Source organism: Macaca mulatta, chromosome 11 (genome assembly GCF_049350105.2).
Source record: "Macaca mulatta isolate MMU2019108-1 chromosome 11, T2T-MMU8v2.0, whole genome shotgun sequence".
NCBI lineage: Eukaryota > Metazoa > Chordata > Mammalia > Primates > Cercopithecidae > Macaca > Macaca mulatta.
This window is the reverse complement of record NC_133416.1, coordinates 48,926,956-48,949,297: the sequence shown is the minus strand read 5'-3', so window position 1 is coordinate 48,949,297 and position 22,342 is coordinate 48,926,956. Positions and strand designations below refer to the sequence as shown.

Below are 22,342 nucleotides of genomic sequence, written 5' to 3'. Positions count from 1 at the left end.
GCTATGTCTGCCATCGGACTGAAGGGGACCCTGTTCCATAATCTATTGCCTATTAGAAAATTCCTGTGGGTGAGCGTGTGTGTGTGTGTGTGTGTGTAGGTTGGAGGACTCTTTTAAATGAGGATAATCAGATATTTCCTTATTAAAATTAATAGGGAATGCATTAGTGGAGCAGGTAGGGATGCTGGGGCAGCATGGTGCTGGCAGGGCAAGGAGACGCAAGACCCTTTACCCTCCCGGGCAGCCTCCTCCTCGCCTGGATGCTATGTAATTTGGTTCTTGAAATCAATGCTTGTTTGTTTTGGGACCTCACTATCCTAAGAAAATGCACATTTCATTAGACTTGTTTTGAAACTCATGATCATCACTGTAAATACCTCTGTGTGGACAGCAATGAATTAAAACCAAAAGAAGTAGTGAAGTCATGGCAAGCTGTGAGAAGTGAAGATGCAGGCAGCGGTAGACAACATTGTCATGATTTTTCTTTTGGATGATGACAATTATTTAAAAGGAAGAAAATCTACAATAACTACTTAATGGCTTTCAAACTTTTTTCCTTTGGTTTGTAGGGAAACACTTTTTCTAAAAACAAAATCTGACTTACGGCCCCATTGTATAAAACAGATCAAAGGTTGAAGTTGGGGAAGTGACTCAAATCTTTGTCTACTTAGCCTCTCTCATATCATCTCTCTCCAACACCCCGGATGCACCCCACCCAAGGGTGTGCTGGTCATAGTTCTGTAATTGTTGACCTAGTCCAGCTCTCCTCTTTCAGAGATGAAGAAACCACATCCAGAAAACATCAACTTTCAGAGAGAAGACAGGGACAAGGATTCTTAAATCCATTCTTGTGCTGCTCCTACTGACACAGAAGAATGTGTGGCTGCTTTTGGGTGAGATAACTCATTTGTTAAGGTAGTATGATTGTTCTCACCTCCTTAAAGTCTTTTCTTAAACTTGACCTTCCTTCCTTCCTTCCTTCCCCTTCCTTCCTTCCTTCCTTCCTCCCTCCCTCCCTCCCTCCCTCCCTCTCTCCCTCCCTCTCTCTCTCTCTTTCCTTTTTTTTTTTCAGAGTTTCGCTCTTGTCACCCAGGCTGGAGTACAATGGCGTAATCTTGGCTCACTGCAACCTCTGCCTCCTGGGTTCAAGCAATTCTCCTGCCTCAGCCTCCCAAGTAGCTGGGATTATAGGTGTGCACCACCATGCCCAGCTAATTTTGTATTTTTAGTAGAAACTAAAACATGGGGTTTCTCCATGTTGGTCAGGCTGGTCTCAAACTCCTGACCTCAGGTGACCCGCCCACCTCACCTGGGCCTCCTAAAGTGGAGATTACAGGCGTGAGCCACCGTGCCTGGCTTTTTTTTTTTTGAGAGAGGGTCTTGCTCTGTTGCCTAGGCTGGAGTGCAGTGGCACAATCATGACTCACTACAACCTCCACCTCCTGGGCTTCAAGTGATCCACCTCAGCCTCTGAGTGACTGGGAGTACAGGTGTGTGTGCCCCCACACCCGGCTAATTTTTTGTACAGATGGAGTTTTGCCCTGTTTTTCAGGCTGATCTTGAACTCCTGGACTCAAGCAATCTACCCATCTTGGCCTTCCAAAGTGCTGGGATTACAGGCATGAGCCACCATGCATGGCCAAACTTCACATTCTTATTAATAATAAACTTTACTCTGGTTACCTCGTTTAAAATTACAACCCTCCCCATGGTTCCCTATACTTCCTAAAATGTTCTCTATATTTTTTCAGAGTACTTATCACCTCTTTACATATGATACCATTTATATTATTTATTTTTGTTTGTTGTCTGAACCTTCACCCACTCACCCCAACTACAATCTAAGCTTCATGAGAGCAAGGAATATTTTAAAAAACCTATTTTGTCCACTGATGTATCCGTAGTATCTAGAACAGTGTCTGACACATAGTAGATGCTCAGTACATATTTGCTGAATACATAAATGTTATGAGCAATAATTATAAGCTAATGAGATGGTCTTCGTAAGTTATCCATGACCACCTCACTCATACTATGTATTAGGTTTTACAGGGACACAGAAAAGTCTCCGCAAATCTAATTAGCTCAACCATAGTCTCCCTTCAAGAGAAAAGTAATGGCCTTCTGAATCAACACTTCTCTAGGGAAGCCCTGTAAATTTTGCCTTCAGTAGCCTCTGCCTATTGGGAAGATGAAAACAGGTGTAACAGGACTACGCCAGGGGTACTTAATTCAGGGATTGCATGAACTTGGAGGAGACAAAAACCCTACATCTTTATTTTCATTAACTTCTAGCTGAAATTTAGCATTTTCTTCAACTATAAATATAGGCAACAAACCCCAAGAAACTTTGTTGGCTGTAAAAATCATGGTTTTTTTTCCCCACGTTACATTATTGGTTTTGCAGATATATAAAAATAGTATTTTCATTTATTTCCACTTCAAAATTATGGTCATTACTATACCTGTGTGTGTGTGTGTGTGTGTGTGTGTGTGTGTGTATAATTTATTAGTTAATGCAAAAATAATCACATATATTGCTTCCAATTGGGTTTGGCCCACAGGACAAGATCAGAGGACATGAGAGAGAGGTCAGGGTCTTGATTCCTCTGGCTTCCCTCCTGGGTGGCTGGAGGTCAGCAGAGACTATACTTGTTGCTGAAGGCCATTGCTCCTGTCAGGGCCTCTCTCCACAGCTCTTTTGGGCCCCTGTGGGTCTGGGGCTATGATATGGTTTCACTGTGTCCCCACCCAAATTTCACCTTGAACTGTAGTTCCCATAATTCCCACATGTCGTGGGAGGGACCTGGTGGGAGGTAATTGAATCATGGGGACCATTACCCCCATGCTGCTGTGCTCATGATAATGAGTGAGTTCTCATGAGATCTGATGGTTTTATAAAGGACTTTTCCCTCTTTGCTAGGTACTTCTCCTTCCTGCCATCATGTGAAGAAGAACATGTTTGCTTCCCCTTCCACCACAATTGTAAGTTTCCTGAGGCCTCCTAGCCATGCAGAACTGTGAGTCAGTTAAACCTTTATAAATTACCCAGTCTCTGGCAGTTCTTTATAGCAGCATGAAAATGGACTAAGACAGGAGGTAATAATTCTCTGTTCTTGCTGAATCTGTGATCCTTCACCATTTTTGTTTGTTTCTCTTAATCTGCCTCCATAAATTTTTAAGTAGTTATTTCATGAAATGCTCTTTAATCATCCCTTTTGAATGTGCTCTGTTTCCTGCCAAGACCCTGACTGATACACTTCCAAACTAGATCCAGTTCCTCTCTTCTTTAAATCCCCCCCTTCTTTGGGCACTTCCTGTAGTGTAGGATTTCCCTATTAGACAAAAGACATCTCTTGAGCACTTATCATCTGTCAATCAGTCACTATTCTGGATGCTAGGGAATACGGTGATGGACAAGACAGATGAAGCCTTTATCACCTTGAACTAGAACAATGAGCATTTAGTAAGTAAGTGCTTACCATGTGCCAGGTGCTTTAAAAAGTCCTTTTTAAATGTTGGAAGTCATTTAATCCAGACAAGAACCGTGCGGTGTATTTGTCAAATAAGGAAAAAGAACTATGGAAAGAGTAAGTAATTTGCGGGAGGTCACACAGCCAAGAAGCAGCAGAGCTGTAATTCTAACCCAGGAGGCCTGACTCCAAATCTCATGCTCTTAACCACATCACTTTATTGTCTCTTACTAGCTTAGCATCCTTTTCAATAACCAGCACATTGCCAATGCTCAGCAAATATTTATTGTACTGATTTGAGTGAATAGTCCCTTTAGGAAAGGAAGATAGCAATGGGATTATGCTTTTGGTAGTTTCAGCAAAATTTTTATTTCAGCAGCTTTCAAGAAGAGTTTGGTTTTCTTTTGTTTTATTTTCAAGTGTTTATCTGCAGTAGCAGGTGGTAAGAAAAAGATTCTCTTCCCCATTTAGCTGAGTAAATATCGAGTCATGTGGCTGGATCTTCATCCCAGCACAATTGTGTGCTCTCACCCTGGGCAGGAGGCAGCCTCATGACACAGCAATGCCCAGTGGGCAGTAGTTGTAGCAAATGTTTAGTTACAACAGCATAGCACCCAACTTGTAATCATTAATATGAACCCATGCAAGAGTTCACTGCAGCTGTGACTTCTTTTCCTGGTGATTCATTCTGTTTGAAATATAATGTACTCAAAAAGCAGCAAAAACTGTAGCTAGAAATCACTGTAATGGTGTTCATGAAAGCTATTGCTAATTTACGGTCCAATTAAAACTAGAAATCCAATTATTGCTGAATAACATAATTGCAAGAAAGTAACTTGAATTGCACATATGTCAGTAATTAAGGAGGAAGCTTTAATAACAAAATCTATTTGTACTATTACAAGGAGGGGCCAAAGAGGCTGAAGATTGGCTCCAGGGTGGGTCAGTGCAAGGAATACCCCAGCAGTTGGGTGCTTACAGTAGGCTCCGAATTTTGTCAACATGGTTTGCTTTTACAGCCTAGCTCATGGGATCCTGGCAAGATAAATGCAGAATTTAAGAGCAGGATAAGGTTGATCTCTGAATCACATCCTATGAAGCATCAAATACACCATGAGCCCTGAAAAGTTAAATATTAGAAGGTATTATTTGTTAAACACTTGAGATGCTGTAGAAAGCAGTTGGCAAAATAAATGTCAAATATTGTACCTTTACAGTTCAAACTCTGATTTTGACCTTGCGGTTAACTTTACTGCATTGATGTTACTTCCAGTGGAGTGGCCAGGTTGGTGACAGTCTGGGTTTGGAGAGACCGAAACTGGGCCTATCCAGTGTGTCAGCTATTAAGAAAGCTGCCTTGGGTTTTGGCAAGGTCTTGCTGCCCAGCAAATGATGTAGTCCTCTTTATTTGCGTGGTCTGCAGAGGGGGCTAGCAGCATCTCTTGCAGAACCCCAGGCAGGTGATTCATTTATTGCAGAGGCAATCAGGTAATGTGAACTCTCACTGAAATATAGTAGGGCTGCAGTTCTCAGAATGCGTGCGTCAGAGTCTCCTAGAGGGCTTGTTACATACATACAGATGCTGGGCCTGACCACCTCAGAGTTTCTGAGTCAGTAGGTCTGGATTAGGGTGAGGGTCTGAGATCTGCATTTTTAATACGTTCCCAGGTGATGCTGATGATGCTTGCTGGTTTTGGGACTACACTTTTTTGAGAACCGCTGTGGTAGGATAGATGATAGCTGGGTCCAGTGAGGAGGAGCTAGAGTTAGGAGTGTGAAAAGTTTGTTGGAGGATAAAAGCTGTGTGGAGGGGAAAGTTGGAATCAGAAGCCGGGCTGGGCATGGTGGTTTATGGCTATAATCCCAGCATTTTGAGAGGCTGAGGCGGGAGGATCACTTGAGCCCAGGAGTTCTAGACCAGCCTGGGCAACACGGCAAAACCCTCTCTCTACTAAAAATACAAAAATTAGCCAGAGTTGGTAATGCATCCCTGTAGTTCCAGCTACCTGGAAGGCTGAGGTGGGAGGATCACGGAGGGCAGCTGATTTGGGAGGGGCAAATTAGCTGGCAAAGGTTAGGAAAGGGGTCAGAGGCTTTGCTAATCAGATTGGGGTTTAGAGTATGGCTCCAGCCCCACTGAGCATCAGGTATATGTGTTATGCCCAGACCGTTTATTCCCCGAAGAAGACCACCAGAGTCCAGAGTCAAAGCTAAGCAGCAAGGATCTTTATTACAGGTTCGAACCTGGAACTCTCCCTCGCTCGTGAAACGAGACGGGCAGGAGAGCTCCCCCACTCAGCTCCGAACAATGTTATATAGTCTAAGAAAAGTGGGCATAGAGTTATTATACAAATCAGATATATGATTGGCTAGTGTTTGAACAAGGCGATTTGGCTAACTATGATTGGTTCCTGCCATTTCTGATATTTTGGTTCAAACTTTGAGGCGGGAGAGCAGGTTTATGGCAGCAAGAGTTTATCTTACTTAAACACGTCTTGTGACCTTGCCTCAGAACTTACAAAATCTCTGGTATGTGCAAAACAAAATCTCTGGTACGTGCAGAAAACCAGGTACTCACAGAACTTACGAAATCTCTGGTATGTGCAAAGATTAGAGAGCAGAACAAGGGTGTAGCGGGTGGGGGGTGGGTACACATCTATCTTTGTGTCCTTTCATATGAAACAGATAAGCAACTGCATACAGCTTAAAAGTAGTAGTAATAATGGGCACCATTTATTGAGGTCCTACTATATGCCAGGTGTTTTAGTTAACTTTAATTTTTGAAGTAGATCTGTGAGGAAGGTGATATCATCCCATTTTACTGAGAAGGAAACAAGAGCTCTGATAATTTACATGTTATCCTGTTGCAACTTCAACTGTGTCTGATCCCAAAGCCTGAGTCCACCCAGGAATGAGCGAAGGTGATATAGGGAGGGGCTGTGGCTCAGATAACTGTGAGCAGCAAAATGTTTTCAGAAGGATCTGGCGAGGCAGAGACTTCTAACATCTTATGTGTTCCTGTCAGGATTGGCTCAGGACCTGGGCAGAGGTGAGTTTTCTGGTAAAGCCCTTACTCGATACCTCTGCTGAGTGTGTGGGGAAGTAGGAGCCAAGAGTTACAGCCATTTCCTTATAAATCACAATCCCTAAATGGGAGGCAAACATTTAGTCTTAATCATAAAGAGGTAAGATACTTATATTAGTTTCTCATGGCTGCCATAACAAATTAAAGAAAACGAGGTGGCCTGAAACAACAGCAATGTATTCTCTCAAAGTTCTGGAGGACAGAAGTCTTGGATCAAGGTGTTGGCAGGACCATACTTCCTCTGGAGCCTGTAAAGGAGAATCCGTTTTTGCCTTTTCATCTTCCAGTGGCCTCAGGCATTCACTGGCTTCCTTGACGTAAGGCTACATCACTCCAGCCTCTGCCTCCATCTTCTTGTTACCTTTCCTCTATGTGTTTTCTCCTTCTTTGTCTCTTATTAGGACACTTGTCATTGGGTTTAGGATCTACCTGGGTAATCTAGTTAGATCTTATCTCAAGACTCTTAATTACATCTTCACTTTTTTTCCAAATAATGTCACATTCACAGATTCTAGGGGTTTGGATGTCTTTTTGAAGGTCATTATCCAAACTACTACAACCCTTAAATAAATGTTTCCTAAGAAATCAAGGGTAAAAGTTGTTAGAATGTTTACACAAAATAACTATTGTTTGTGAATGGATGATGTATTTTCTAAAAAGTCGTAATTGAGTAGTTTTCTGTGGACTCTGAAGCCCAGATTTTACAAATAATATTTCTGGTGGATACTTTCAAAGATGGTCACCAATACTTCCTCCCAACAATTTCTCCCTATCCTTGTGGAAGGATGTCCACATCCAAAGGTAGGCTCTGTTTTCCTCTTTGCACCTGACCTGACCTTGTGACTTGCTTGGACCAACAGAATGCAGTGAAGGTGACCTTCTGGATTTCTGAGCCTGGGCCTGGCAACTTCTGCTTCACTTCTTGGGAGCCAGCTGCTTTGAAAGAAGATTGAGCAAGACAACTGAAAGATATGTAGAGAGAGAAGCCAAGAGAGTGCCCAGCTATTCCAGTTACACCTACAGACTCACCACATGTATGAGTGAAGCCATCTTGGACTTTCCAGCTGAGCTCCCAGCTAAAGGCAGCTGCAAGGGTGATCCCAGCTGATGCCATGTGAAACAGAAGAACCATCCACCTGAGCCCAGCCAAGGTACCGAACTGAGAAAAATAACAAATTGTTGTTTCAAGTTAGTAAGTTCTGAGGCAGTTTGTCGTGTCACAATAGGTACATAAAACAATGCTGTAAATCATGTCATACAAAAAGTTTTACATGGGCTAAAGGAAATGATAATAAGCACTGTATAAGCAAAAGAGTGTTTGATAGTGGGAATGAAAGTCTTTAGTGGTTTGCCTTGGACATTGTTCAGGATCTCAAAAGAAAGTATGCACAGGACACAGAGAACGTGAAGCTATGTAGGAGGAAGTGTCTCTCATCTCTGGCTTTGTTTTTGGAAGTATAGCCTCAGGGGAAGAATACTGTAGACATCATGACTTGGAGTTCTGGTTTTATAATGATATATTGTGCAAACCTGGAAAGGTCATACATTGTCTCTGAGCCCCAGAACAGAAACATTTGTGTGGCTTATAATAACCATTACTAATTATGAGGCCCCTGATGCATGCCAGTTCTGCGTATGACTATTTTCATAGCAATCCTAATGACAGTATTATCCTTATTTTCAGACAAGGAAGCACTGGCTCAGAGAGGGTTACGGTTTGCCTCAGATCACACAGAGATGGGGAAAGAAGGGTGGATACAGGTATTCAAACCCCAGGCAATTAGCTCCACCGTTGTGCTTTTTCTACTGTGCTGTATCCATGGGCTTACTTCTCCCCTTTTTGGCTGGAGGCAGGTAACAGCCAGCCATTTGAGCAGGTCATATGGTCAATCACCATTCACTGGGGCACATGGGCAGGGATTCACAGGCATCTGTAAAATCACCCCAGAATGTCTTCTTACTTTATAGCTTATCCATACATATCTTTCTCCTCTAACTGGTTTTTCAGCATCATTTCTGCTTCTCCCTCTTCCACCCCTCTGGTGTGTTTGGTTTGAGTTCATAGGTGGGAGTGATGAGGTGGAGGGAGACCTGTGAACAGGGATAAGAAAGTAGAAACACAAGATCCTGAACAGCTTTGGAACTAACTGCTAGAGATTTTTATTCTTTGCAATGTTTCTTTTATCTATCACCCCCTTGAGCTTTCTATCTTTACCCTGGTTTGGCCTGGCACCATCTTTAGCAAGGAGCTCCTTATCTGGCTGCCCCTCAGTCTCTCCATCATCCTGTTTATCCTTCCCACAGCCACCAGAGTTGTCTTCCTATGCATAAGTTCGACAATATCATTTGCTTGTTCAGAAAACTTTCATGGCTTTTCATTGCCTATGGAATAAAGAAAAATATTTTTAAAATGTAGGATGTGAATAACATGTATTTATGGCTCATGGTAACTATATTTACTAACTGAAATAAACAGAATGTACAAATCACAGCATCCATTTTGTTCTATTCTGTTTAGTTCTGCAGTGTCTGAAGCTACATATGCCAGACACCCCTGGCTTGGGAGGGAGGAGAGCTGTTTTACTCCCAACACAGCTCAGACAAAGCTAACCACATGAGTTTGTTTATGTTAGCTTAAGTCCCCCTGTGAGAGGCCAACCCTAGCTTGTGCAGAACCCTATGAAGCGTTTCATTTTTTTTTTCTGAAAGAAAGTATTAATGAAATACTTGTTTTGTGCATTATTGTCATTATTATTATATCCACTCTTGACTAAAAGAGAGTACAAGAAACTATTGCTCACTTGCTTTCTATGTGGGGAGAATGGGCCATCCCTGCCTCTTTCCTATCTCTCTTTGACTTTGCTATACAAATTCACACTTAATTTAGGATAACACTGGGTTTGATCTAGAATTCACTTCTAACAAATGATGGAAGTCTTTTGGTAAAGACTCTGTTCAGGAAGTGTTTTAAAAAATTTTATTTCTTTGTATATTTATTTATTTATATTATACTTTAAGTTCTGGGGTACATGTGCAGAACGTGCAGGTTTGTTAAATAGGTATGCATGTGCCATGGTGGTTTGCTGCACCCATCAACCCTTCATCTACATTAGGTATTTCTTCTAATGCTATCCCTTTCTTGGGCCTCACCCCCAACAGGCCTTGTTGTGTGATGTTCCCCTCCCTGTGTCCATGTGTTCTCATTGTTCAACTCTCACTTATAAGTGAGAATATGTGGTGTTTGGTTTTCTGTTCTTGTGTTACTTTGTTGAGAATGATGGTTTCCAGCTTCATCCATGTCCCTGCAAAGGACATGAACTCACCCTTTTTTATGGCTGCATACTATTCTATGGTGTATACATGCCACATTTTCTTTATCCAGTCTATCACTGATGGGCATTTGGATTGGTTCCAAGTCTTTGCTATTGTGAACAGTGCTGGAATAAACATATATGTGCATGTGTCTTTATAGTAGAATGATTTATAATCCTTCGGTTATATACCCAGTAATGGGATTGCTGAATCAAATGGTATTTCTGGTTCTAGATCCTTGAGGAATCGCCACACTGTTTTCCACAATGGTTGAACTAATTTACACTTCTACCAACAGTGTAAAAGTGTTCCTATTTCTCCACATTCTCTCCAGCATCTGTTGTTTCCTGACTTTTTAATAGTCACCATTCTAACTGGCGTGAGATGGTATCTCATTGTGGTTTTGATTTGCATTTCTCTAATGACCAGTGATGATGAGTTTTTTATCATATGTTTATTGGCTGCATAAATGTCTTCTTTTGAAAAGTATCTGTTGATAACCTTTGCCCACTTTTTGATGGAGTTGTTTGTTTATTTCTTGTAATTTTGTTTAAGTTCCTTGTAGATTCTGGATATTAGCTTTTTGTCAGATGGACAGATTGCAAAAATTTTCCCCTGTTTGTAGGTTAACTGTTCACTCTGGTGATAGTTTCTTTTGCTGTGCAGAAGCTCCTTAGTTTAATTAGATCTCATTTGTCAATTTTGGCTTTTGTTGCCATTGCTTTTGGTGTTTTAGACATGAAGTCCTTGCCCATGCCTATGTCCTGAATGGTATTGCCTTGGTTTTCTTCTAGGGTTTTTATGGTTTTAGGTCTTACATTTAAATCTTTAATCCATCTTGAGTTAATTTTTGTATAAGTTGTAAGGAAGGGGTCCAGTTTCAGTTTTCTGCATATGGCTAGCCAATTTTCCCAACACCATTTATTAAATAGGGAATCCTTTCCCCATTGCTTGTTTTTGTCAGGTTTATTGAAGATCAGATGGTTGTGGATGTGTGGCATTATTTCTGAGGACTCTATTCTGTTCCATTGGTCTATGTATCTGTTTTGGTACCAGTACCATGCTGTTTTTGTTACTGTAGCCTTATAGTATAGTTTGAAGTCAGGTAGTGTGATACCTCCAGCTTTTTTCTTTTTGCTTAGGATTGTCTTTGCTATGTGGGCTCTCTTTTTGGTTTCATATGAAATTTAAAGTAGTTTTTTCTAATTCTGTGAAGAATGTCAATGGTAGTTTAATGGGGATAGCATTGAACCTATAAAGCACTTTGGGCAGCATGGCCATTTTCATGGTATTGGATAAGCTGGTTGTTCCTCAAACATCCCAATAGATAAGGGGTATGTTAACCAGAGATGTTCTTGCTCAAACCTTCTCTGGAGCAGGGGTGCCCATGTGGATTTTAGTGGGCTTTCATGCTGGGTAAAAGCCCCTCCAGTTAGCAGAGAGAAAATGGTTGTCACTAACATCCAAAGATTAACTCTAGGCTGGTGTTGCCATAAAAATATATCAACAATGCTAATAATTTTTGTTTTGAGACAGGATCTCACTCTGTTGCCCAATGGGGAATACAGTGGCGTGATCCTAGCTCACTGCAGCCTTGAACTCCTAGGCTCAAGCAATCTTCCTGTCTCAGGTTCTTGGGTGGCTGGGATGACAGGCAACAAGTCACTTTGATTGTTTAATGTGCAAAGAGAACCTGCCCTGAAAATCCTATTTCTCTGGTGTGTTTGGTTTTAGTTCATAGGTGGGAGTGATGGGGTGGAGGGAGACCTGTGATCAAGGATAAGACAGAAGAAATACCAGTTGCTGAATAGCTTTCCATTCAAAAGCAATGGGTGCAAATGGAACAGAATTTTCTGAGGTTTTATCATCTATTCCGGGTTTCCCCAGACTTTTCAATACCAAGGACCTGTTTCTTAATTGACACTTCTCACACGTACTCAGGCTTTAAGATATTTTGTCTCCAAAATGACTTTATTAAGCAATAAATAATATTTTATTAAATAACAACATGTGATTGTCAATCAGATGTCTGATGAATGTGAGTTGGTACAATTGTTGCCAAAAGCAGATAAACGTTTTGTTGTTGTTGTTGGCTTGTGCAGATGTATCATTTGATTTTTGTTGGACTCTCAGAACCATAAAAATACCTAAGGGCTGGCATTTCCACTTTCCCAAATTTCTCTGTGTCCAAGAAACTGTGGTATTTATTACTAGGTTATTTTATAATCTTTCTAGATATGAAGTAACTGTCTTAAAATATTAAAAAGGGTTAAGTATACAATCTTGGGTGTTACAAAGTTATTTGATGGACTTATGCTGAACGCTGGCCAAAGACAACCCAAAGAAAACTGAATTATGTGCACTTAAAACTAATCTGTGCCAACCTGTCAGGAGAAATTTATAATTTCACTTCTAGAAATAGGATAAAGAAATGAAGTAAAGTCTAATTCCAGTGTGTAAATTAGGGAAATCAACTTCTTCTAGTTTGCTCCTGAATGAACTGCTTTCTATTTGGCATACTCAAGAGCGAGGTCTTCCCTTTAATATACATTGTGAAAGAATTGCTCTGGTGGAAATCAGAAACATGTAATGTAATATATTAGTTTTACTCAATGATTCTTGAAAGGTGATACCTCAATTAACAAATCTTTAGGGAAAGAGGCAGTGTTGAAATAAATATGCTCCAATCTCCTTCATAAATCAAGCCAGATAGTACTGCCTCTAGGCATTGGTAAGACAAAAAAACAAAACAAAACTGAGCAGAGTGGTTTTAGCCCTGCCCAGATGTAAGCGAACAAGGCTACCCCTTGGCAAATTTATAAAATGTTTCAAAGTTCTCTTTCTCCACCTTTTACTTTCTGTTACCCTTTGACAGGCTGCCCTGTTTCTGACTTAAAGAACTCTATACTTTTTTTTTCCATCAGAAATTGGTTTTGTATCCATTGTATTTGTTAATACACAGAATGTTAATTTAATGTGAATGAATTGTAATAGATATGGTAAACCAAACCAGTCCTTTGAATTCAAGCCTTTTATAAATACAAGCTTTGTGAATCCTTGGGCTCTGAGCCTCTGTAGCCCAAGCATCTAGCTCAGTTCCTGGCAGGCAAATCACAGAGGGTAGTTGAATGAATAATGAAAGACTTGGTTCCTTTGCACTTGAAGGAATCCAAGCTGAAGGAGTGGGAGAGGGAAAGGCTTGGGTGGGGTGGGGAAGCAGGGGAGGCTTAGTGAAGCCGGTGAATTGAAATCTTAGTAGATCTCCTCTGAGAATAACCTTGACTTAGTTCCTCCAGGGTATCTGATAGATATGTCAGAAAGGGGTGGGTTTCTTCCCCTTCTTCCTACACCCCTTTTTTTTGGTCTCTGTAGAAAACAAGGAGGGACTGTGGTTCCTAGGGTCAGAGGTGCTTGTACCTCTATAAATAACTATAAAATAACTTTTACAGTTATTTTGCTCAGCTACCTAACTTGCTGGGTTCAGGGTGAAATGAAAAATGAGATTATTAAGAATTTCATGCTCTCATACACTGCTGGTTGGAATGCAAAGTGATGTGGACACTTTGGAAAAGAATCCAGCAGTTCCTTAAAAGCTAAACTGAGTTACCATATGATCCAGCAATTCTGCTCTTAGGTACAGACCTGAGAGAATTGAAAACATATGTTTACATAAAGACCTGTACATGGATGTTCATAATAGCATTATTTATTATAGCCAAAAGTACAAACAACCTCATGTCCATTAACTGATGAATGAACAAACACAATGTGGCATAGCTATGCAATGGGATATTGTATACATTGTATCCATACAATGGAATATTATTCAGCAACAAAAAGTAATGAAGTGCGGATACATGCTACAAGGCATATGACGCCTGAAAACATTATGCTAAGTGAGAGAAACCAGATACAAAAGGCCACATATTGTGAGATTACCTTTATATGAGATGCCCCAAATTGGCAAATCTATAGAGGCCTAAAGTAGATTAGTGGTTTCCAGGGTCTGGGGGAATGGTGGAGTGGGGAGTGACTGCTAATGGGTACAGGATTTCCATCTGGAGTGATGAAAGGGTTCTGAAATAAGATAGTTGCACAACCTTCTGAATATACTAAAAAAAGATGGATTGCACACTGTAAAGGGTGATTTTTATGGTATGTAAGTTATATGTCAATGAAAACATTAAGAATTTCAAGACAGCAGTAGCAGAGCATTAAAGCGAGCCTTGAGCCCTTCTGAGTTCAAGTCTCTGTGTAATTGTACCAATGCACACTCATGCAGCCGACCCTGCCTTCGGTCTCTTAGGCCCTCTCACCCTTTGCCTCCTCTCTTCCTAACTCATGTTGCGTATTTTCTTCCACATTTAATGCTGTGTTAACTAACACATGGCATGTAAAGCAGTTGAGGATACAGTGATTGACTATCTCAGTTAGCCAGGAATTGAGGGATTGAGGGATTTCCCGGAAGGTGGGACTTTCAATGCTAAAACTAGGAAAAATCCCAGGCAAATTGGGAGGAGTTTGTCAGTCTAGTGGTGCATAAACATTATTTTACATAATCATTTCTCCAAATTGAAATCCTAAAGCACATCTCCAGGTTTCTGATTTCTACCAGTGATGATGGGAGTGTGGTGTGTAACATTGGTCCTGGGCCCCATAGTTACTTTATTTGTTTGATAGAAATTCAGAATTTCGGGCCCCTCCCGGGCCTACTGAATCAGAACCTACATTGTAACTAGATCCCCAAGTGACTCACATGTACGTTAAAGATCTGTGCCCTGAGGTGGAGGACAAATGATGGCTGAGCAGAGAGAAGATCAGGCTCTGGTGCCGAATTTGCCACTAGTTGGCTGTGTAAACTCAGACAAGTTGCTTAACCTCTCTGGACCTTAGTGTCTTCATTCATGGAGCACAGAAGTTGGATTCTTACAGCTAGTGATTAGTGAACACATAAATATTTGTTATATGCATCTGGATTTGAATAACCCAGACCTACTTAACTCCTAAATTAGAAAACTCTCCTTTGATCATTTACTAGCTTTGTAACTTTGATCAGATGACTTTCAGTTTTCTCATGAGGGGTTATTGTGAAGAACAAGAAAAGTAGCATTTACAAAGCGCCTGGCTCAGGGTAGACTGTCATTAAATGGTAGTTTTTATTTTTTGTGTTACTAAAATCTAAGCTTCTGATAAGACTGTACATTAGAATACATCTTCATGAAAAGAATTGAATCTGGATATCCTTTTTGTTACTGGAAGAATCCTTGTGTCTGGAGTTGAAGAGCATGTAGACTCTTAGTGTTAGGTGAAAGAACGTATTTGACTCCTGATTCCTCCTTATTTAGATGATTTTAGCTTGGAGGTTTCCTACAAGTCCAGTCTGCATCTACTCAGCACCTAAATCTTGTCTTAGGATACAGCTATCAGTTACATGGAAAAATATCAGGAAAAACACCTGCAAACAGGATACATCAATATGGTTTTCATGGTTAAGCAAGCTAAGCTTTGATCTTTGGAAAACACTGGTGACTGAAGTTCAGAGCTTGCGGTTTTCTGTGCAGGCTGGATTTTTCCAGTTAACAGAGGCACGTGAATGGTTCTGAATCTATAAGGTCTTTGTTGGATATTTTTTGTTGTTCTTTGGTTCCAGCACTCCATCAGATTTACATGTGGGAGATATAATTAGCCATAGACTGATTGCAAAGTATCAGCCATAATTTAAAAATGTGAATTAACATAAAATGGCAAGCATTAAAAGTTAATGCTAACTTGATGCTCATTTATTTTTGCATCCAAATGAGCCTTATTAAGTTACTTAGTCCATCTAAACATCAGGGTTTTTTTCTCATACGCCAAGTTGTGATAACAATTTCTTATTGTAAATGCTGATAACACTTTTGAAAAGTGCTGTTCAGTCTGCTGTTGATAATCAATTTTCAGCTTCTTCTGTGACCTGGTTTAAACTGACATCACTGTACCGTTTGGCATCTTAAAGTCCCGAGTACTTTTTAAAGGGCTTTCTAATGGAAATTATATTTTGACTGTCAAGGCCCTGTGGTTTCCTTCACTGTCAGCATGGTCAATAACTTTGGGCAGGTGGATGGAGTGCAGATGGGGATGGAATGTATGGAAATGTAGCAGGCCTATGAGATGTGGGCTTAAATAAGCAAATCAAGCCAATTGGCTTAGAATTATGATGGCTGGCTTTCTAATGCATATTCAGGGAAGGCTGAAAAAACGTATGAAATTTAATTGTACCATAAAGCTGTCACCAGAAAATATATACTGAATATCAAGCAGGGTAACATGTCTTCTGGAGAGTTAATCGGTGAAAGTTAAAAAAAATCAAAGCATGTTACAGTTGAATAAGTCATAGAAAGAAATAGGTGGTGCTAGGGAACAGTTTTTGGAACAAGAAACAAATCGCACAAACTCAAATTTAATGAATGAAGCACATTTGATAGCTTATTGTCATTAGCAATTTCCCTATTGAATATGCAGAAAAATTTGGGAAAAAAGAGTGTAAAAAGTGAGGCAATTTTAACATTTTCTATGCCGAAGATTTAAGACAATGTATCCACAATATTTAGATAATCATTAATATTGTAATACTAGATGCTTTAGTATTAATGAGTGGAGTTTTGCTACTTTATGGTAAAAACCAATGTTTCTGTAAGCCAGACTGAAAATCCCTGATACTGCATCTAATAGAGAGATTGTTTCTCACACTTCACTGTGCATGTGAATCACCTGGGGATCTTAAGGTATAGTTCTTTTGGTATTTTTTTATAGAGGTAAAATTCACATAACATAAAAGTAATCATTAACCATTTTAAAGTGCACAACTCCATGGCATTTAATATATTTACAGTGTTGTGCAACCATCACCTCTATTCAGTTCCAAGACATGTTTTTCTTCAAGGAATCTCTATGTCCATCAAGCAGTCACTCCTCATTCCTCCCTTGCCCTCAGCTCCTGACCACCACCCATCTGCTTTCTGTTGCCATGGATTTGCCTGGTCTTGATGCTTCAGATAAATAAAGTCATAGAATACGTGACCTTTCATGTTCTGGCTTCTTTCACTAAAATGCAGATTGTGACTCCGAAAGTTTGGGAGCAGAGGCTGATTTTCTTGCATTTTTAATTCCCTCCCAGGTGATGCTGCTGCTGCTGGTGTAAAGATCTTGGATAAGGCTGCATCTCCTGGGCGGAGGCACTGCAGTCCAGTGAGCGTCAGGGAAGACTGGACCACTGATTCTCTGACTTCCTGTTGAACCACTGATAGGATCAAGTGGACTTGTTGGCTTATTGGTGCTTAGAGATATTGAGGATCCCCAATAGATCCTTTCCACAGAATTGTGTAAAACTTCAGAACATGTACATTGTCATTTATGCTTTATTTTGTCAAATAATTTTTGCCATCTGTATCAGAGTTGGCAAACTGTGGCCTGGGGGTCAAATCCAGCCCACTGACTGTTTTTATAAAGCCTGCCAGCCAAGAATGGCTTTTATTTAAAAAAAAATGGTTGAAGAATAATCAAAAGAAGAGTAATATTTTATGGCACATGAGCATTATATAAAATTTAAATTTCAGTGTTCACAGATAAAGTTTTATTGGAAGACAGCCAAGTTCATTTGTTTACATATTGTCTATGACTGCTTTCATGATACAATAGCAGAGTTGACAGAGACCATATGGCCCATAAAGCCAAAAATATTTACTGTCTGGTCCTTTTCAGAAAAAGTTTACCAACCCCTTATGTATATTATGACTTCAACCTGCAAGTACAGAATAAAGACAGTGAGATAACCTGCAAACTCCTCATGAAGAGAAAAGGCATGCACTATTAGGCATATAAACCAGAAGTTAAACATTACCAGAAAAAAAAAAATCAACTCATAGAGATGAGTTTTACAAAGCAGAGCTTTTAAAGAAGTCCTAATTTCCTAGTCAAAACAGAGAGCTAAAAATCAGATTTCTGCTCTTGACCAAGAATTAAAACCTTTCTCTCTTTCTTTGTTTCTTTCTTTGTTTCTTTCTTTGTTTCTTTCTTTGTTTCTTTGTTTCTTTCTTTCTTTCTTTCTTTCTTTCTTTCTTTCTTTCTTTCTTTCTTTCTTTCTTTCTTTCTTTCTTTCTTTCTTTCTTTCCTTCCTTCCTTCCTTCCTTCCTTCCTTCCTTCCTTCCTTCCTTCCTTCCTTCCTTCCTTCCCTCCTTCCCTCTTTTCTTTTTTTTCTTTTCTTTTTCTTTCTCTTTTTTTTGTAATCCACTCTTGGCCATCTCTTGTGAGCCTCCTCACATTTCCATAGCTGTAAAGCTGTATGTGAAAATGTCAAGTGCTTTTTAAGAATGGATTTTACACTTGCCATTTTCAAGTGCAATGGATTTACACTTCAAAAAGTCAGACACAACTTCATAATTGAATTTCACCTGATCTTTTCAAGTGCGAGGCCCTGGAACTTGGCGTCAAGGACAAGCTCAGAACTAGACTGAGTTTTTACAGGTGGAGTCTCTCCTGCATTCAAGCCTTTAAAGTGAATAACAGATGACTTATGCAGCTGAAATACTTTTGCATTCCAGCCTAAATAATTGATGGAGGTTCACAATGTTAATTTTCCTGGTTTATTTTTTGATATTAAAGAAATTATGGGCTGGGTGACCTAGGATTTGTGATACACCCACATCTGACTGGCATAGCCACTAGGGTAATTTTTAAGGAAATGCTAGTTTAAGCTTTAGGGATTGTCTCAGGTTTTCATACCTAAAAGATTAATGAACTAGAAAAGCCCAAGGTTGCCCCCAAGAAACCTTCAGTGGAAGTTACTGACTGTACCCAGAATGTCAATCATTCGGAAGACAGACATGCACACACATCTAAACTTTCACAAAGATGTAGTCTTTGTGTCTCTTGAAGAATAAAAAGGAATGTATCTAAATTCTGAGGTTCTAGAAAGCTTTTTTTTTTAAAGGAACAAATCAGAAATAAATGAAACACGTTTTTTTCTGACTCACAAAAAAACTGTTAGCCCAATATTTTGGCAAAATTTGCATTCTTTACATTAAGGAAATGCACTGACTTGAGTTTTGTGTCCTTATTTGCTTCTGATATCTTAGAAGACTGCATGTAAATTTTTCTAAGGCATAGTTACATATAAAGTATGAAAATATTTGTAAATGTGCCCTAAAGGTACACCTTTCTTTAGGACAGCTGTGCATATTTGTGAAATCTGCAAGTTCTACGTAGTTATTCCTTCTGCAAAACCTGATGAATGATATTTGAAATTCAGAGGAAGCAGTGGATAAAAGAAGCATGAAGTCTCCTGGCAAATGGAGAGCAGAAGTTACACCAACATGTTCTCTTCTGTGTCCTCCTAATGCTCCCTACAGGGAGTTAGCCAAACTGAAACGTCTGAGTTCTCCACAGGACCACCCTCACATCTGATGCCAACTGCAAGTTTAGGGGGTTCCCTAAACCATCCCCTGGTTCCATAATTCAATAGAAAGTCTCACAGCACTCACTGAAACTGACAATACTCGTGGTTATGGTTTATTACAGGAAAGGATACAGGTTAAAATCAGCCAGAGAAAGAGACCTATGGAGCAGAGTTTGGGGGTTCCAATCATGAAGGTTTTGTTGTCCTCAGCATGTATTGCCCTCCTAGTGTCAATGTGTGACAATATACATGGAGTATTGCCAACCAGGGAAGCTCACATGAGCCTTGGTGGCCACGGGATATTGGGGCTTCATTACATAGGCATGAGTGAATGACTGACTGCCCATGTGGTTGAAGTTGGTCACCGGGTGGACTGACACAATACGACCCAAAGCTGCCACCTTAAAACACATGGTTGGTCTTGTTGGCATGGCCAGCCTCCAACCTAAGACTGTTAGGTGTGTCCACTGGGTATGACACAGATGACTTCCCAGAAGCTGAGGACAAGGGCCAGACCTCTCTTTGGGTAAAACCCCATTTTACACTGCAGACTTCCCTTTCAAAATAAAAGCAAACAAAAAAATTTTTCAAGAGGGGGCAGTAACCTCAAAGTGTTACCAACCTTTGGGAAAATTGGTCTCCTATACTTCCTTAAGCACTCTGTTTTATACTTGAAATTCGTAAGTGAATGGAGAAGAATGAGAATTCTTCAGTCCCTAAGACCCTCATCCATATACCAAAGAGGAGTTTTGTTATTTATTTAGAGAAGAGTAAGACCTTTTATTCTAGATAGTTTCAAAGACAAAACAAATTACAATAAAAAATATAGAGATCATTTACTGTTCTATATTCATCAGGATTACACGTTAAAAAGAAAATACAAATTAAGCTTTTATCATTTTCATTGCTGACAACTTTTTGAGACTAATGCCATTCTTTCAAACGGTAATACATACTTATTATAAAAACATCAAACAATAGAGGAATAGTAAAAAAGAATAAAGACGCACTCATTAAATATTTCAATATCCAGAGATAACCATGTTAATAATTCTATTTTTTATCAATTTTAACAAACTTTATTCTTTTTATTTGCTTTCTTATCTGTTTTCTGTACCATATCATGAACTTTCTGAAGGCAGGGACCAAGTCTCTTTTGTTTAACCACCAAATCATTAACAATTACAGCATAGTGTCTGGCACAATCTCCAGAGATTTGCTCAATCAATGATCAGTGTGCATCTATTCAGTCATATTCATATATGCACACAGATATACAGATAGCTATAGAATGTAAGATCCATTGGGTCAGAGCTTTTTGCATGTTTTGTTTCACTTGTATATTTCACTTGTCCAGAACAGGGGTCAGCAAACTAACTGCCAGGAGCTGAATGCATCCAGCAGCCTAGTTTTTGTAAGTAAAGCTTTGTTGGAACACAGCTGCACCCATTTATTTACACATCACCTGTGGCTGTTTTCATATGACAGTGGCAGAGTTGAGCAACTGCATAGGGGCCTTGTGGCCTACAAAGCCTAAAGTATTTACTATGTGGACTTCCATGGAAAACATTATTTTCTCTTTTTTTTTGAGATAGGGCCTTACTCTGTCACCCAGGCTGGAGGGCAGTGGTGTGATCTCGGCTCACTACAACCTCCAACTCCTGGGTTCAGTGATTCTCCTGCCTCAGCTTCCGGAGTAGCTGGGATTGCAGGAGGCTGTCACCACACCCGTCTAATTTTTGTACTTTTAGTAGAGACGAGGTTTCACCATGTTGGCCAGGCTGGTCTTGAACTCCTGACCTCAGGTAATCCTGAGGCCCTCAGGCCTGTCTCGGCCTCCCAAAGTGCTGGGATTATAGGCGTGAGCCACTGCACCTGGCTGGGAAACATTTTCTGACCTCTGCTATAGAGTAATATCTGTCACTTAGTATTTGATGAATCTTTGTTGAATGAATAATTTTTTAAATAACTTCTATGTACTTATATTTAACAACATTTCAAATATCCTAGTCACACAATTATTATAGTCGTCTTGTTTTTTATTTTTTAATTTTTCTCCTCCTGTGTCTCCACATACCACCCTAAATAGTTGTTTTAAATTTTATTTGCATACCATAATATATTCAACTAGTTGCCTTTTATTAGATGTTTAAGATCTTTTCTTTTGTGTGTGTGCTTTGTAAACAGCCACACAGTGAACATGCATCTCTTCCTATTAGTACCACTGTATTAGGGTAAATTTAAAGAAGTGGGATTTCTGGGTCAAAGGATATTCACATTTTTATGTTTTTGATATATTTTGGCAGATTGTCTCCCAGAAAGGTAGTTCCAATAATATTTCATTTCCTCATAACTGTACCCCAACATTTGAAATTAAGAGCAAGATTTTTATTCAGCCAAGACATAAACATAAAAAAAAAAGTCAGATGGAAATCACATTACTTCTAAGCTTCTTTTGGTAATAGAACTGACTCGTCCTGCCACAATGATGGGAGATATAAATGGTTTTTATTTGCCAAATTAAAAGCATGGTGGTGCCCTTGATTACATTTACATTTACCACTAATTCCCTGAGCTCTTGAACACAGGAGGAAAAAAATCATTATGATAATGAAGGCAGCTATTTTTAAACAAATGTATGCATGTACATTTTAGAAACAGAAATGTTATGTTCTTTAAAGTGTGAAAAATGCTTACATATAATTCATTTATTCATATGAAACAATATAATAAAATATAACTACTTTTTTTTTAAACGGCTTGTTTCACCTTTAGAAAGGAATAAGGTGGCAATCCAATTTCTGGGCTCCTTGATGGCAGGCTCGAAGTGTGTACTGACAGTGATGTATTTGGAAATTACTCTGATCAAGAGTTCACAAAACTGAGCTGGGATGCCTGCTGCAGTCCTCCATTTCACCAGGAAGAGCTTGCTCGCTCGTCTTGTTTGGAGATGTGTAAAAGGCCTAGTCACAGCGGGGTGCGGTGGGAGGGGGAGAGTGGAGGAGCCTTTCTGGCCTCATCAGCTTTTTTGAAAAGCCA

The 22,342-nt window shown here is 39.8% G+C and overlaps 1 long non-coding RNA gene across 1 annotated transcript; it reads left to right on the top strand.

Annotated features, from left to right (window-relative positions):
• Window positions 1–347: 347 nt before the first annotated feature.
• LOC144332821 (uncharacterized) lies at window positions 348–21,442 on the top strand. The gene is made up of 4 exons (XR_013400964.1): window positions 348–893; window positions 2,924–2,985; window positions 7,419–7,709; window positions 17,027–21,442. It is a non-coding gene; the product is annotated as an uncharacterized LOC144332821 (long non-coding RNA).
• Window positions 21,443–22,342: the final 900 nt, after the last annotated feature.